Source organism: Octopus sinensis, linkage group LG6, assembly GCF_006345805.1.
Source record: "Octopus sinensis linkage group LG6, ASM634580v1, whole genome shotgun sequence".
In the NCBI taxonomy this organism is placed as follows: Eukaryota; Metazoa; Mollusca; class Cephalopoda; order Octopoda; family Octopodidae; genus Octopus; species Octopus sinensis.
The window spans coordinates 49925822-49942352 of NC_043002.1; the positions used below are offsets into that span (position 1 = coordinate 49925822).

Sequence of the window (16531 nt, forward strand, 5' to 3'; positions counted from 1 at the left end):
AAAGCAGCAGGATTTGGAAAGGTTTGAATGTTTGCTCTATATGTTTATACTATATATGCTACAACGTCTTGCATGGCAGAATATAGGGCACTGCTGCTTGCTTCACAGGACATATATCCATTACTCTAATACTGTTTCTTGCTTTGCAACACCGAACAGACCATTGTAACAGTGATTCTTGTCCTACACAGCTTGTCCATCATTCCACTCACAGCATCTTGCCAACACGTGGTCTAAGCACTAGTCAGTCACTTTCTCACCTGCATTCTTACTTCTGACTCACATGCCAGTCGACCAACGCTCCTTGTTGTGCAGGGCCCAACCACTAACAATATTTCCTGCCCTAAAAGGCGCACTCACCGCAATAAAACCTTCAACTTGACCTGTGTGGTTTCAACAAGGCTTACGTCGCACTAATGTATCCTTCATCTACAAATCGATATATCTGCTATTTTTACTTGTTTTAGTCATTAGACTGCGACCATGCTGGAGCATCCCCTTGAAGAACTTTACTCAAACGAATCGACCCCAGTACTTATTTTTTTAAAAGCCTGCTACTGATTCTATCACTCTTTTGCTGAACCGCTAAGTTACAGAGATGTAAAAACAACAACACCAGTTGTCAAGCGGTGGTGAAGGGACAAACACAGACAAAAAGATATGCGCACATAAACACACACACACACAACACACATATATATATATATATATATACGACAGGCTTCTTTCAAAAGGCTTTGGTCGGCTCGAGACTATCGTAGAAGACTCTTGCCCAAGGTACCACGCAGTAAGACTGAACCCGAGACCATGTGGTTGGGAAGCAAACTTCTCACTACACAGCCACTCCAGCGTCTGATACCGAAATCTCAATCAACAACTTTAGAAAGGATATCGACGAGTAAAGTTTCGATATCGGATAAACTTCAGTATCTTTTATTTTTTACAGGATTCAGTCATTGGACTATGGCCATGCTGGGGCATCGCCTTGAAGGGTTTTTGTTGAACAGATCAACCCCCAGCACTTATTTCATTTTCTCGGACTCTTTTGCCGAACCGCTATGTCACGAAGCCCGAAACAAACAAGCATCAGTTTATCAAGTGATTGTGGGGACAAAGATAGAAACAAAGGCGCACGCGCGCACACAGACACAGTCACACACACGAATTTCCAAACAATATTGTCAACCAAATCCACTCATAAGGCATTGTTCGGGCCGAGGTTATAGTATAAAGACACTTGCCCAAGGTGGGATAGAACCCTAAAACACGTGGTTGCGAAGCAAGCATCATAAACACACAGCCAAGCCTGCGCTTATGTATATGCAAGAAGGTTACTTATCTCTCTATATATAAACGGCAGTTTGTTTGTGTGTGTTTCTGTGTGTCTGTCAGGTTGTACCCTCACCCTGACCACGGCTTTCAACCGATTCTGATGAAACTTGACACACACATAGCCCAATGTCATAATTCAAAACTAACGCAGCGAAAATTTTGAAAAGTTCCCCCAGTTCTGAAAAAAATCGTTAAATTCGACATGGAGTCGAGAATCAGAAACACAAACCACAGACTGTCTAGGGGACGCAACTCGACCTTTTTAACTAAAAAAAAATTTACCATCATTTTTTTCCCATTTTTTTGGCTATAACTCTCTAAAAATGCTTTATAGTTATTTCCCTTACAAACCCGAGCAACGCCGGGCGATACTGCTAGTTCCTATATATATATATTCTCTTATTCTTTAATTTGTTCCAGTCATTTGACTGCGGCCATGCTGGAGTATATATGTATGTAAAATAAAATCACACACATACACATTTTCCACTGAAGTTGATGAAACGTTCGCGTGCAGATCGGATTTATACTACGTAATCTCATCAGAAAATCCACACAAATACATCAATATTTAATTTTTATCATGATATTGTTTGACAACTGAAACAGACTATGTTGATTTTATTGTCATATCTCAAGGACCTTTCTCTTGAAAGGAAAAAAAAAAATACTTCAAGTCTGATTAATTTTCCTTCTCTACAAAAAGCAACTAAGGACCTATATTGGAGCATTGTTCGCAGAAATTGGGTTGATGCTGTTGCAATACATAGACATGCAAAATCGCAATAAAAAATAAGTAAAAATACGAGAAATAGAATTAAAGACCATCGAGATCCACTCACCAATACGCTACAAGAATTATTCTACAGATACTCTGTAGGTAACTTCGTGGACACTCGACTTGCTAGAAGTAGTAATCTAATCTCATGTAAATCAATCTTAACCGATTTAGCAAAAGAAACAACGGTTGTGTGTCCACTATATCTTTCATATTTTGTTATTGGACTGCGGTTATGCTGGGGCTCTATGTTGAAGGGTTTAGTCAAACAGATTGATCCAAGAATGTGTGTGTGTGTGTCATTGGTAGTGATAGATATATGATAGATAGAATCCATAGTGCAGTGGAGTAACGACTGTGATTCGTTTACTGGGAATGTGGATTTAAATCTAACCATGAGTACATTTCTTTCGTACGGAAATAAATGATGCAGCTCAGGGTATTGAGATTTGTGAAAGCTTTACCAACACCATACCGTAGCTGAACAATATTATAGTAAGATTATATCATCGTTTTCATTCCACAGTTAAAATTGTTGACTTCTTGGCGTACAGAGAAAAATGATACAAACCCTTTAGGTAAAAGAGGTGATACGTGTATAACAAAGTATAGAGTATTCAAAGATGTTTTTTCCAAGGAATGCCTAGGCAAATTTTATTTTATTTCAAGAATCAAATGTGTCACAAAAACCTTTTTGTTTTAACTGAAAGGAAATTATGTATTTCATGTCTCTCCATAAAATTCCAACAGTTTACAGTTTTAAAAACAACAATGGAACTTATACGGGTGCCGTTAGTATAGATTTTATAGTTGCGTAATATATATTGCTTTCAAATTTTGATAGAAGGCCAGTAATTTCCGGGGTGGCGGTTAGTCGAACTGGTACTATTTCATCGATCCTGAAAGGATGAAAGGCGAAGTCGACTTCGGCGGAATTTGAACTCAGGACGTGCAGGTGGACGAAATGCCGCTAAGCATTTTGCCCGGGGTTCGATAAAATAAGTACCAGTTGAGTACTGGAGTCAACGTAATCGATATAACATTCCCCCGAAATTGCTGGCCTAGTGCCAAAATTTGAAATCAATACATACTAAGAAAGTGATAATGAAAAATGACATACAACAGTAGGAATTGTGTATGGGTGTATAGTATCACCTTAAACCGAAGTGGGCATTTAGAGAGGACCAATGCATCCACGTGGTTCTGTAAGCAAACCCGGACTACTAACCTTCTTTTCCATAATGGCCAGTGTGAACAGATTTTAATTAACGCCGTGACGTTCATATTTTTGAAAATAGTCATGTTGTGACGTTCATAGTTTTTCACAGCCATCGGAGCGCGAAACGCTCCACACGAACGCATGTTCATGAGATGGCTGTGATTTATAAAAAGTTTTGAGTAGGAACCGGAAAGAAAAGTATGAACATGCAATGCGCATGTGCACACTGAATTCGTAAAATGAAAGAGAATGATAATAACGCAATGCACATGTCAAAATGAAACGGAAGAGAGGAATAAAACAAATTATATGATGGTCTGCATACCACGTCTGGCAATTATATCAACTCGGCGGTTCGCCAAAAGAGATCAATAAAATAAGTACCAAACTTCCAATAAAGCGTAAATTCTTGGATCAATCTGTTTGACTAAACCCTTCAACATAGAGCCCCAGCATGACCTCAGTCCAATAACAAAATATGAAAGATATAATGGACACAGAACCGTTGTTTCTTTTGCTAAATCGGTTAAGATTGATTTACATGAGATTAGATTACTACTTCTAGCAAGTCGTGTGTCCACGAAGTTACCTTTGCAGGTACGTTCTAGCAAATTATTTTGTCTGACTCTCTACTCTGACTTTGCAAATCCAATGGTCTTAGGTACTTACTTAATCAGTACCGAAAAGCAATGATGTCATCGCTGACGAGAGTTACACTCAGAAATGCAAGGCAACGAGAGGGACAGCGTAAAATGCGTTGAGTGTTGACACAGAGAGTAGCCTCAAGCTGTCAGAAGTAGGTGAATGTAACAGAAGTACGATGAGAAGTGGACTGGGAAAGAGGCCGGGTGTGAGTCAAAAGAAAAAAAGGTGAAGAGAAAAAGAGGTTAGTATTGAGAGAGGGAGTTAGAGAAATAGAAGAGGGTAGAGGGGCAAACGAAATATGGAGAAAGAAGAGAAACACAAGTAAATGGAGAAAGGGGGTAGAGAGAGAGGGGGAAAATAGAAGAGGATAGAAAGGTAAAGGAGGTAAACAAGATACAGGGAAAGAGAAGAAGCAGAAGCAAGTGGAGGAAGAGAGAGAAAGAGAGAGAAAAAATGGAAGAGAAGCTGAGGGGCAAAGGAGATTCAGAGAAAGAAAAGAAGCACAAACAAATGAAAGAGAGAGAGAGAGAGAGCAATTAGAAGACGGAGCTGAGTAAATGAGAGTGAAAGAGCTAAAGAAAGACAGCAACAGTGATAATGAAGCAGAGGAGGGAGAGACAGGGAGAAAGGAAGAACAATTATGAGAGAGATACACACAGAAAGACAAAAACAATTAAAAGTGATATATATATAGAGAAAAGGTGAGTAAACGGAAAGAGAACACAGAAGAACGAATGAGAGACCAAAGGAGGTGGGGGATAAAACAGATCGGGAAGATAAAAGAAGATAGTAAGAGAAGCAACTCGGGGCAGAGAGAGTAGGCGGAGGAGAGAGAGAGAGTAGAGAGAGAGTGAAGCATGAGCGAGTGAGAGTATGTGAGCAAGAGAGAAATAGAGAAAGAGAGAGAGTATATGTGCAAGAAAGAAAGAGAGAGAGAGAGGGATGAAGGGAGAAGAAGGGAATTTAAAATTACTGGAATAGAGAGAGGCATAGTGTGTGTGTGTGTGTGTAAGGCAAAGGATGTAGAGAAAGAGAAAAAGTGAGAAAGAGTAGCGAGAGAAAGAGAGTCAGAGAGAATGAGAAAGAGAGATAGTTGGAGAGAGATTGCAGAGCAGCCAGTTTCAACTGACTGTTTGCAGTGTTGAACAAATACATTAGCAATAAAAGCGTTCGGTGATTGATGGTGACGTAGATAGGGTGGAGTGGCGCCATAAAGTCGGGCTTGACAGATGATTGACAGCCTGCACGGGAGGTGGGCGGACACCAGCAGTAAAATGTAGGGAGTTCATATTATATATATATATATTATAGATATATATATATATATAATATTTTATACTATAATATATATGTATATATATATATATAATATATATATCTATATATATTATATATCTATATATTATATATATATATATGTATATATATATATATATATATATATATATAGATATATATATATATGTGTGCGTATGTATAATGAATTATAGGTGTTTACACGAACAAAATTGAAATATTCAATGCATACATAAGAGGGGAAATAGTGAAATACATATTACATGATATAGCTTAGTAATGATAATACATCGTGACTGGAAGTTTCACGTTCTTAGATGTCCTAAATATTTTCAGGGCGTATTATGATCGTTCAGCATGAATTATGGGTCTTTCAACTCTTGATGGAGAACCAGACGCGTCGACGTGGCATACAACATGCCCTGGGCGCCCTTTAAAAACCCAGCGGAGCCCATCACTCTTTAACTGTACTAATACATACATACATACAACGATATAATGTGAACAAAATTGCAGATAAAATCGTAGTTCAAAGTTTGAAATACATATAAGGCTCACTTTCGTATCTTAGTGTTAGTTTGAGACGACTGGCCGCAGACCAGTATTTCTCAAATGCTTAACTTGTAACAAAATTTAATTTCCATTCACCTTGAAGAAAAAAAATCATCGAATATTCAATGAGAAAACATAACAGATGTACTAGTGCTTAATTAACACGAAAAAAGGATCAGTAAATTCAAAATACACACGCTTTTTTAATGCTTGAATTAGTTTTGAACAGGATAGATGGGTTTGGTAAACATTGAGAAGATTAAGAAGATTAAGTTGCAGGTTAGTGAGTTTGAGTCGGACATCACCACATTCTACGTTTGGAGTACTTTCTGTCAGCTTAGTAAACTCAGATTCCACAATATGCGAACTTGGAAAAAACTAGTAAAATAGGTTCAAAAGTTGCTCAAGATTTGAGGGTTTTTTGACACATTATTTTCTTTTATTTTGAAAAAATCTGGATCTTTTCGGTTGGAGCCAAATTGTTCGTTCATTTAAATAACCTGTACATTTTAAACGGGCTGCACGTGAACGAAACAGCACCAATGGACATCACACTTGATCAGATATTCTCGAAGGTGTGACGATATCTGGCAACCATTATATATTATTCAGTGATTTTTGTTCTGTTATAAAGGGATTTTTAAATGCAAACTAGTAAATCTAATCCCTGTGAACCCCAGAGCTTTAGTTATTCCTACAAAGAGAAAAGGCTAAAGGTCTATATAGATTACTTTGAGAAGTCCCAGCATAGTCAGAGTATATAAGCCTATTTCAAAGAAACTTCAAACAAAATACCAGAAGAAACAGCCGGGTTAAAAGCACAAAAACAAGTAAAAGGACTAACCGACAGAAATAGAAACAGTTAGTGAATAAAAATAGAAAATGGGTGAGTCGGAAAGTAGAAAAAAAAAGAAAAAAGAAAAACTAGAAAAGAAATGCTGAAAATCGCAGACGATATTGTCAAAGCCAAATGATACTAAGAACTGGACAAGCAATTAAAAATACAAAAAGAACAAAAACCTATAGGGCAAAAACTGACTGGTAATCATTATTACAAACTTTTCAAAGTTCGTTCGTGAAAAAAACCCAGCAACAACAGAAAACAAAAAAAGGAAATTGAGAGCAAAGATAAAGCAGAACATACAGAGGTGGTTGGAAAGACCACTTCAGACATGTTTAACACATCCATGCATACAGAAGCAATATCATTGGTGTTTATAGTTGTATCTGTATTTCTACTCGGTGTATCATGTGGGTTGGTATCCGCCAGCGATGAACGAGCGGGCGTGTGTGAGTGTTCACAGCTTATCTGAGTTGGCACAAAAGGGTCCGTGTGTATTAACCCCCACTGCTATGTGTGCACTGCTATGTGTGCACTGCTAACTGCACCTCTCTTTGCATATGATAGAACTGTGTACTCATAATTGTGTGTTTTGTTACCCCTACAGATCTATGTTCATATCAATATTCACACATGTATGTGTATGTTGTTACCCACAGCAATATATATATATATATATATATATATATATATATATATATATATATATATATAACGGGAAGGTTTACGAAAATAAACAAAAGACGAAGGCAGGTGGAGTACAAACAAACAAATGTATTAGTATGGCGCTCAGGAATAGAAATAGAACAAGTCTTTTACGTTTCGAGCCTACGCTCTTCGACAGAAAGATACACAGAGAGAAACAAGGAGAGAAAAAAATGCGTGTAGGAGCTAACGATCTATCATGGCGTCCTGACTTCGGGCAGCGGTCAGACGCTAGAGGGACAGTAGGGGAGGTAACAGGGTCAAGTGACTTCCAGCGTGTGTGTGTGTGTGTGTATTGGTACTGACAGTTGTACAAGTATGTTGTTACCAACAGCTGCATGTGTGTGTATATTGTTACCCGCAATTGTATGCATGTATTGTTACTCCAATATACATAGGTGCAGGTGCGGCTATGTGGTAAGAAACTTGCTTCTCAACCACATGGCTCTGGGTTCAGTACCACTGCGCGGTACCTTGGGCAAGTACCTTCTACTATAGCATCGGGCCGTTCAAAGGCTTGTGAGTGGGTTTAGTAGACGAAAACTGAAAAGAAGCCCAGGGTATATATATATATATATGTGTGTGTGTGTGTGTGTGTGTGTGTGTGTGTGTGTGTGTGTGTGTGTGTGTGTGGTGTGTGTGTGTGTGTGTGTGTGTCTTTGTGTCTGCGTTTGTCCCCCGCCATCACCGCTTGACAACCGATGTCGGTGTGTTTACGTCCCTGTGTCATAGCGGTTCGGCAAAAGAGAGCGATAGAATAAGTACCAGGTTTACAAAAAATAAGTCCTAGGGGGTCGATTTTTTCGACTAAAAGGCAGTGCTCCAGCATGGCCGCAGTGAAATGACTGAAACGAATAAAAGAATATGTGCGTGTATTGTTACTGACAACTACATGTGTGTTTCATGACACCAGCGATAATATGTTTGTATTGGTAACTACAAGTGTATGAGAACCTGCATATTACTACCCACATCTCTACATGTGTTCATGTGTGTTGGCAATTATGCTTGCACGTGAATGTTTCTCTTCTTATGACTGAAGATCGCTATGAGTTACGAGGGTGAGCTGAAAAGTTCATAGGTTGATTATGAAGGAGTAATGTTAGAGCTGCGAAATTTTGCAAGCATTAATTGCAACTCTTATCAATACTTGCATTGTTTTCTTTCCAGGTAAACTGACATCTGACTGTTCAGAGAAGACTTCAAAAGTATCTAGTAGCGACATCTCTTGAAAATGGACAAAATTTAGCATTATGGTATTATCAAGTACCTGCAGAGAAATGGTTTAGCCCCCAAGGACATTCATGCTATAATGGTTGCTACATTAGGATTTAGTTTAACCCCCAAGGACATTCATGCTATCATGGTTGCTACATAGGATTTAGCTGAATTTAGGAGGGGAATAAAGAGTCTTGAAGATGACCAAAAGTCTGGACGTCGTGCAACTGCCACCACCGAGAATAACGTTGACCGTCTTCACCGTATGCTGATGGATGAAGGCGATTGACTATAAATCAAATAGCCAATGAATGCTATTAGCATATCCCGTGAGAGGGTTGAAAATATTCTGCACAATGAACATGAAATGACGAAAGCTTCCGCTCGGTCGTTGTCATGTAGTCTGACGCTTGATCAAAAGTGATCGCATCTCTTTGTAGGAAGAAATAAAGCTCGATGGTTCACAGGGATAAGATTTACTAGTTTGCATTTAAAAATCCCTTTATAACAGAACAAAAATCACTGAATAATATATGATAGTTGCCAGATATCGTCATGTCCATTGGTGCTGTTTCGTCCACGTACAGTCCGTTTAAAACGTACAGGTTATTAAAATGAACGAACAATTTGGATCCAACTGAAAAGATCCAGATGTTTTCAAAATAAAAGGGAAAAAAATCTATCAAAATACCTTCAAACCTTCAGCAACTTTTGAACCTATTTATTAGTTTTTCCAAGTTCGCATATCGTGGAATCTGGGTTTAGCTTTGTACATTGTTTGTGGCAAATCCAGCTGGTTTCCTAAGCCATGACGAGTGATGGATTCATCGCTTGGAACCAGAGACAAAGAGACAATCCGTGCAGTGGAAACTACCCCACCTCACCTGCTCCAAAAAGAAGAAAAAAGACTAAGCTACATGTACATGTATGCATTATTGACTGCAGTCCAATTACTAGGCTGAGTAACCACAGCCCCATCATGGTTCATCACTCTTGTGTTGATACCACGGCAACAACAGTCGTATCGATACTCCAGTAGCCATTAGAGAGCATATGGACATATATATATATATATATATATATATTATGACATCCATCACTGCTGTTGTAAGGCATGGGTACACTGGGAAGTTGCCCAGGAGCCTCTCGGGTCCAGGAACACAATTCTGATCAATTTATGCTGTGGTTCGCTATCAGTAAATAAATACTATAGAACTCTGTGCATTTATATTAACGTATCACATTGACCACAGCAAAGATGTTTTTTTTTTTTTAGATTCTATCACACTGCGTGGAACCTTGAACAAGTATGCTCTACTATAGCTTCAAGTCGACCAAAGCCTTGTGAGTGGATTTGGTAGCCAGAAACTGAAAAGAAGCCCGTCGTGTGTGTGTGTGTATGTATGTATGTGTGTATATATATTATATATATATATATATATTTATTTATTTATATTTGTGTGTCTTCGTGTCGGTGCTTGTCCCCCACCACCGCTTGACAACCGTTGTTGGTGTGTTTACATCCCCGTGACTTAGCAAGCAGTTCAGCAAAAAAAATTCGATAGAATATATACCAGGCTTAAAAGTAAAAAAAAAAAGTACTGGAGTCGATTCATTCGACAGTAAAAAAAATTCTTCAAGGCGATGCCCCAGCATGGCCGCAGTCTAATGACTGAAACAAATCAAAAAGATTAAGAGATGAATTTTATTTACTATTACTTTCCAACAGCTAAAGGAATTCCATAGAGATGTGTATGCGTGTGAGTGTATGTGTGTGTGTGTGTGTTTGTGTGTGTGTGCGTGTTTGTAAACAAAGCCGAAAATCTGAAGAATGAAGGCTGGATGCATGGGTGTGTGGTCTGGATGGATAGTTAAGTGCCACGTTATATCAGAGCTCCACCCTTCTACATACCAGCAGAGCAGCGAGTTTCAGGTCACCTAGATAGGACTTAATATACAGAACCACGGTTATGTAGCTATTATGTTATGTATAAGCATCTAATATGTTATGTACGTATGCTTTGCCTGTTCTGGCGGTGCAAAACTGAGCGTGGAAAATTTGGCGTGCGCGCATCTGTGCATATGTTATATGGTGTTATGTGCGCGCAAATATTAAATTGCTATATATATATAACACGCTTGCGTTTGTGTTTTTGATAAACAAAAAAAAAAAAAAGGGGGTCCGGTGGTGTAATGAGTAGGGGGTCGATGTAATCGACTATGTTATTCGTGTGTAAACTTACTCTCAAACTGCAAAACTACCCGTTGATTTCTGCGAGTCTAAACAGGTTGAAATGCGTGCGTGAGGATGCGTGTGTGTGTACCTCTGTGTGCGTGCATGCGTGTGTGAGAGAAGAGAGATGGAGGGAGGATAGATAGATAGATAGATAGATAGAGAGAGAGAAAGAGAGAGGTATATATATATATATATAAGAGTTTGTTTAGAACGCTATGACAACTTCGAACAATATCCGAACTCCAGACTGTGCGTGTGCTTAAACGAATTAGGGTGTGTGTGTGTGTGTGTGTGTGTGTGTGTGTTCGTGCGTGTGAACGTAAGTAATGATGTGTCTGAAGCTATCTGCATGTATGTACGTATAAATAAATGATTGCGTTTATATAATAATATATTTGTGTATGCATATGAATGTACGTGTGTGTGTGTGTGTGTATAGTAGTAGTAGTTATGTTGACATACCACCTTAGCTTCCACTGGTGTATATCTGCATTTATATAAGTATAAATATTCCTACATGTGAGTAAATATATTCCGACATGTGCGATTACATTCTTTTTTAACATGGAAATGTGAGCATAAACACAATACGTAAGGATATGACTGACCGCTTACATAAGAATACAACATCTACGAATATATGCACGTGTGTATGTGTGAGGAAGGTAAGAAGTTTGCTTCCCAACTACATGGTTCCGGGTTCAGTCCCACGGCTTGGAACCACGGGCAAGTGCTTCCTTCTATATATTTCTTTACTGCCCACAAGGGGCTAAACACAGAGGGGACAAACAGATTAAGTCGATTATATCGACCCCAGTGCGTAACTAGTACTTAATTTATCGACCCCGAAAGGATGAAAGGCAAAGTCGACCTCGGCGGAATTTGAACTCAGAACGTAACGCCAGACGAAATACGGCTACGCATTTCGCCCGGCGTGCTAACGTTTCTGCCAGCTGCCTTATATAGCCCCAGGCCGACCAAAGCCCTTACTGCGAGGATTTGGAAAACGGAAACTGAAAGAAACCGGTCACGTGTGTGTGTGTGTCTGTGTATATATTGTCCCCCACCCCACCGCTTAACAACCAGTTTGTTTACGTCCCCGTAACTTAGCGGCTCAGCAAAAGACATCGATACAATAAGTAGCAAACTTTAAAAGAGGAAAAAAAAAAAAATTAGTGGGATTGATTTCTTCGACTAAACTTTTCGAAATGGGTGCCCCAGCACGGCCGCAGTCCAGTCACTAAAATAATTCAAGCTAAAAGATTACATAACCACCACTACTAGACTTGCCATCACAACCACCACCACCACCACCACCATTATAACAAGTATCTTTCATCACCGCCATCGCTACCATAAACGCAAGCATCGCAGCCACAGCCTTGCTTTACGTAACAGTGATGAAGTAAAGAAAATTCCCCACCGAAGATTGTTCTATAAGACGTATGAATGGCGGCAAAGTGGTAAGTTGGATTCCGTGTAAACAGATACACGTGGATTTGTGTGTATGCGCGCGCTCGCACGTGTGTGTGTGTGTGTGTGTGCGCGTATACAGAGCTTCACGTATGTGTGTGTGTATGTAATAATGTAAACGCATTCATATAGACAGGGTGCGGCTGACTGCCAGTAAACAGGCAACGTGTGAGTATGTGCTATACATAAGATGGCTGTGCACGCACAGTCAGTCAGTCAGTCAGAAGTGTGTATGAAGCGCTGGAAAGATTATGAATATTATTACAAACACACACATGCGCGAACGAATGGCTGAGAGAGAGAGAGAGAGAGTGGGGGGGGTAGAGGTAGATACATTTGTAATTTCCTTTATGCGTCCTTCCTTTCCTATATACAAATGTAGCGATGTGCAAAGTTCATGATGTTACTTATAATTCCTTGTTTGTTTATTTGTTATAGTTTGCATTTATTATTATTTTTTTTTTTCCATATATATCGCAGATTGTGAACTATAGCGCCGTTACAGAATTCCAATAAGAAGGGTTGCTACTACTGACTGGCTCGCACGCAGCATTTTCTAACAGCATGAGCGACAACGGATAGCCTTCACAATAAACTTAAGGATTTTGTTCAAATACGACGAAAGATGCAATTCCGCCGGGGTCGACTTTGCCTTACATTCTTTCAGGATCGATAAAATAAAATAAGTACCAATGGCACACTGGGGTCGATGTCATCGATTTACCTCATCTCCTGAAATTGCTGGCCTTGTGGCATAATTTGAAACCGATATATAGCGAAAGAAATACTCTAACACACACACACACACACACATGTATATGAAGGCATGTAACCTAATAATTAGGATTGTTGGATTCACGATTATGATGATAAGGTCACAAGTTCGATCCTAGACATAAGTAATGTACGAGTATAGTCTGATGTGTAGCGTAATTTGGCGATTTTATTAAGCCGGTAGTGGAGAGATAGTCAGGTGGTAGAGGTAAGACTGGTATTGTGTACGCTGCAGTTATTATATTTGTACAACGCAGTGGTTTCTTTCTGTTGGCCAAAATACTTGCATTCAATACTACGTTTTGTGCGCTGTTTTACTTACTTTATTTTGTATTGTATATGTGTTCTAGCTTCAAGAATCTCTGTCTTCTGTGTGTATGGCGTGTTTACGTTGTCAACTTCTAGGATTGGCTCTACCTGCTTTAAAAAAGAAATAAACTTTTTTTAGGCTGCTGGTAAGATGAGGTCAGATTTCACAAAGTGCTACTTTAATCCTTTGAACGCGGGAAACAGATATATCGGCTCGAAATTTTATAACCGTTAACTGCGGAAAGCGGTTTTACCTTACGACATTGAAAAAAAAAAATCTCTCCTTATACTAACTGCGAGGAGCAGACACACCACCAAGTGACACTTTTTCAGATTCGTTTAACTTTTTCACAATTCTCATTACAATGAAATATTTTTAGTGATGGATATGAAAACCATACCAGCAGGAGATACTGAAACCGTACTGCAGAAAAGGAAACTATCAATTCTATTTTTATAGTGGATAATTTAACATCATTACAAGAATGACCATGAAATTTAAATATGCAGTCGAAGGGTTAAAATTATTGTGCAGCCAGGTTTTCAGGCGATTTAGATTTGTGAGTTTCTGGACATAACGTAATGTCCATCTGCATAGGTTTTGATGGGGAGTGTGGAAAGTCGCGAAACTAGGGTGAAAGAACGGATTCGTTTTGGTACAAGTGAGGAAAATGGATATCAGGAACTGAGTAAGCTAAGGGCCAGAGAGGCTGAAGTTGGTAAGACGGGACTGGGCACTATAAACAACCCCTCCTCGTAAACTGAAAAGTAGGAGTACCTCTGCACACCTCCCTTCTCATGTCCATCAATGTTTTGGTGTTTCATTCAGGAAAATTTCAGGTTTTGAAAGTGTGGTTGTTCTCCAGTTAGTTTATCGACTTCGTGCTCTTGACAGTTCGCTAACCAAAATTTTATCTTTCACTTACTGGACTGCGGTCATGCTGGGGCACCACCTTGAAAGGTTTAATCGAACATACCGAGCTTAATATTTTTAAGGTCTGGCACTTATTCTATCGATATCTTTTGCCCAAACGGTAAGTTACGAGAATATAAAACAAACTAGCACCTGTTGTCTAGCGGCGAAATGGGAACACATACACATACGATGGGCTTTCATAGTTTCAGCCTACCAAATTTACTCACGTGGCATTGGTTAGTGCGGGGTTGTAGAATTCGAAGACAGGGTTCAGCGCAATGAGACTGAATTTGAAAGCACGTAGTTGCAAAACAAGATTCTTAACCACACAGCTAAGCCTATAGTTTTTTTTTTCTTCTAAAGGTACTATTGATCATTTCATAGCGGAAAATGGAGTTGAAAGGTTAGCTATGTCGACAGCAACTTATTTTCTTTGCTGAAGCCATTCTTTATTTTTTACGGTAGTTCGTTGGTTGAATGTAGTGGTCTGAATGTATTTTGTGACTGGGAGACTGGATTGTATCGATTACTGATGTCAAGGATAAACCTTTCTAAAATTTTGAAGTAAGAAAGTGATACGTTTGTATGTCACTTGGTTGTGGTGGAATTTGTGGAGTTTTGGAGAAGTTATATTTTTAACTAACATCAAGATTCTAGGAGTGAAGGCGTGTGGCCTAGTGGTTAGGTTGTTACACTCACGACCTCCGGGCCGGGCGCTGCGCTTTTGAGCAAAACACTTCATTTCATATCACTATACGATAGCTTCGGCACCTGGCGTGTGGCACACTGCGTATCTGCACAATCAATCATCAGTTTAACGGAGGAAGAGAGTTAAAGTACAACACCTACATTTAATCACTATAAACAAATCTGCTGTGCAGGTTAGGTTGTTCAGCAACAATCTGTGGAACACTCTTCTACCCTTTGAGACAGGGAAATCCGCCAGATTCTGAAAATGTGATAACAGTTGTAGATATTGGTCAATGCGGTGATTCTTTCGGGCCATAAATGTTTTCTAAGGATATATTTGCGGTTTTTGTCTGGCCCTGAAGATTCTGAGCTTTCAGATTTCCTTACTGCTTTTTGTGTGTCTGATAAAAAGGAGGGCTTAAAATTGTGTTGTATGTAGAAGAGAAGTATTTTCGTTTTGTGAAATGCGTGAAAAGAGCGTTTGCTTGGTGTTACACAGAGCATATATTAAGGATAATTATTGAGACATGGGTTGTGGTGCGACTATTGCTGATGGTAATAACTCTATATAGTGTTTTAATGTTGGTTTCGCAGTTTAAATTATGAATAAATGTTCATCTCTTACTTGTATCAATCATTAGTCTGCTGCAGCCAAACTGGGACACCGCTTGGTTTAGTCGAACTAATCGACCATATTTTTAAAGTATGGTACTTGTTCTATTGGTTGTTTTTGTAGAACTGCTGTTTCATGACGATGTAAACAAACTAACACCAGTTGCCATGAGGTGGAGGAACAAATACAAAGACATACACATGCATATGATGGGCTTCCAAAGTTTCCGTCCACCAAAATCACTCACAAGGCACTGGTCGGCCTGGAGCTATAGTAAAAGACACTTACCCAAGGTACCAGGCAGTGGGACTGAACCCAAAACCACGTAGTTGCAAAGCAAGCTCCTTAACGAGACACCCATGTCTGCATCTGCTTCCCCGACCCCTAGATCTAAATATGTAGTCCCTTATTTACTTCTTTGATACTTTTTTTTATCTCTTTATTATGTAGTGAAGTGACTGAGTAATTGAATTCTGAAAATATCGAATCTGATTTTTAATGGAACATGTTCCAACGAATTTAATTGTTGCCGTTGATGATATTTACTATCAAGGCGGTATTTCGTCCATCTTTAGTTCGAATTCCATCGAAGATGACTTTGCTGTTTATCCTTTCGACTTGCATCTCACCCACAAAATTTCATGCCTTGTGCCTATAGTAAAAAGATTATTATTATTTTGACCTTTCTAAAATGTCCGAATATGCTGTGATGATAATTGATAGCAGGCCTAAATTGAAGAATTGTTTGCCCAGTGGCCGTAGTAACTAGAAGCAAGTCAAATTTAGGGAATAACTGTTGCTCGGTGAGCTAAGCGTGTGTACGTGCCAGCGTGGATTGTTCAGGGTGTAAAGTTGGGTTAGCTGTAACATGTGATCTACGTTATTTACAGACTGAAAGATGTAGAGTGCATTGAATTCTCTTCCACTGTCTACG

The 16531-nt window shown here is 39.1% G+C and overlaps 1 protein-coding gene across 2 annotated transcripts in view; it reads right to left on the reverse strand.

Annotated features, from left to right (window-relative positions):
* LOC115213034 (teashirt homolog 1-like) overlaps nt 1–16531 on the reverse strand; it is a 425208-nt gene that overhangs the window by 387880 nt on the left and 20797 nt on the right. The window contains exon 2 of one of the 2 annotated variants that reach the window (XM_036503883.1): nt 13392–13489. The exons of the other annotated variant lie outside the window; for it this stretch is intronic. The gene's annotated coding sequence lies outside the window, so the exon portion shown is untranslated. The remainder of the gene's footprint in view (nt 1–13391; nt 13490–16531) is intronic. 2 annotated transcript variants of the gene reach the window in all.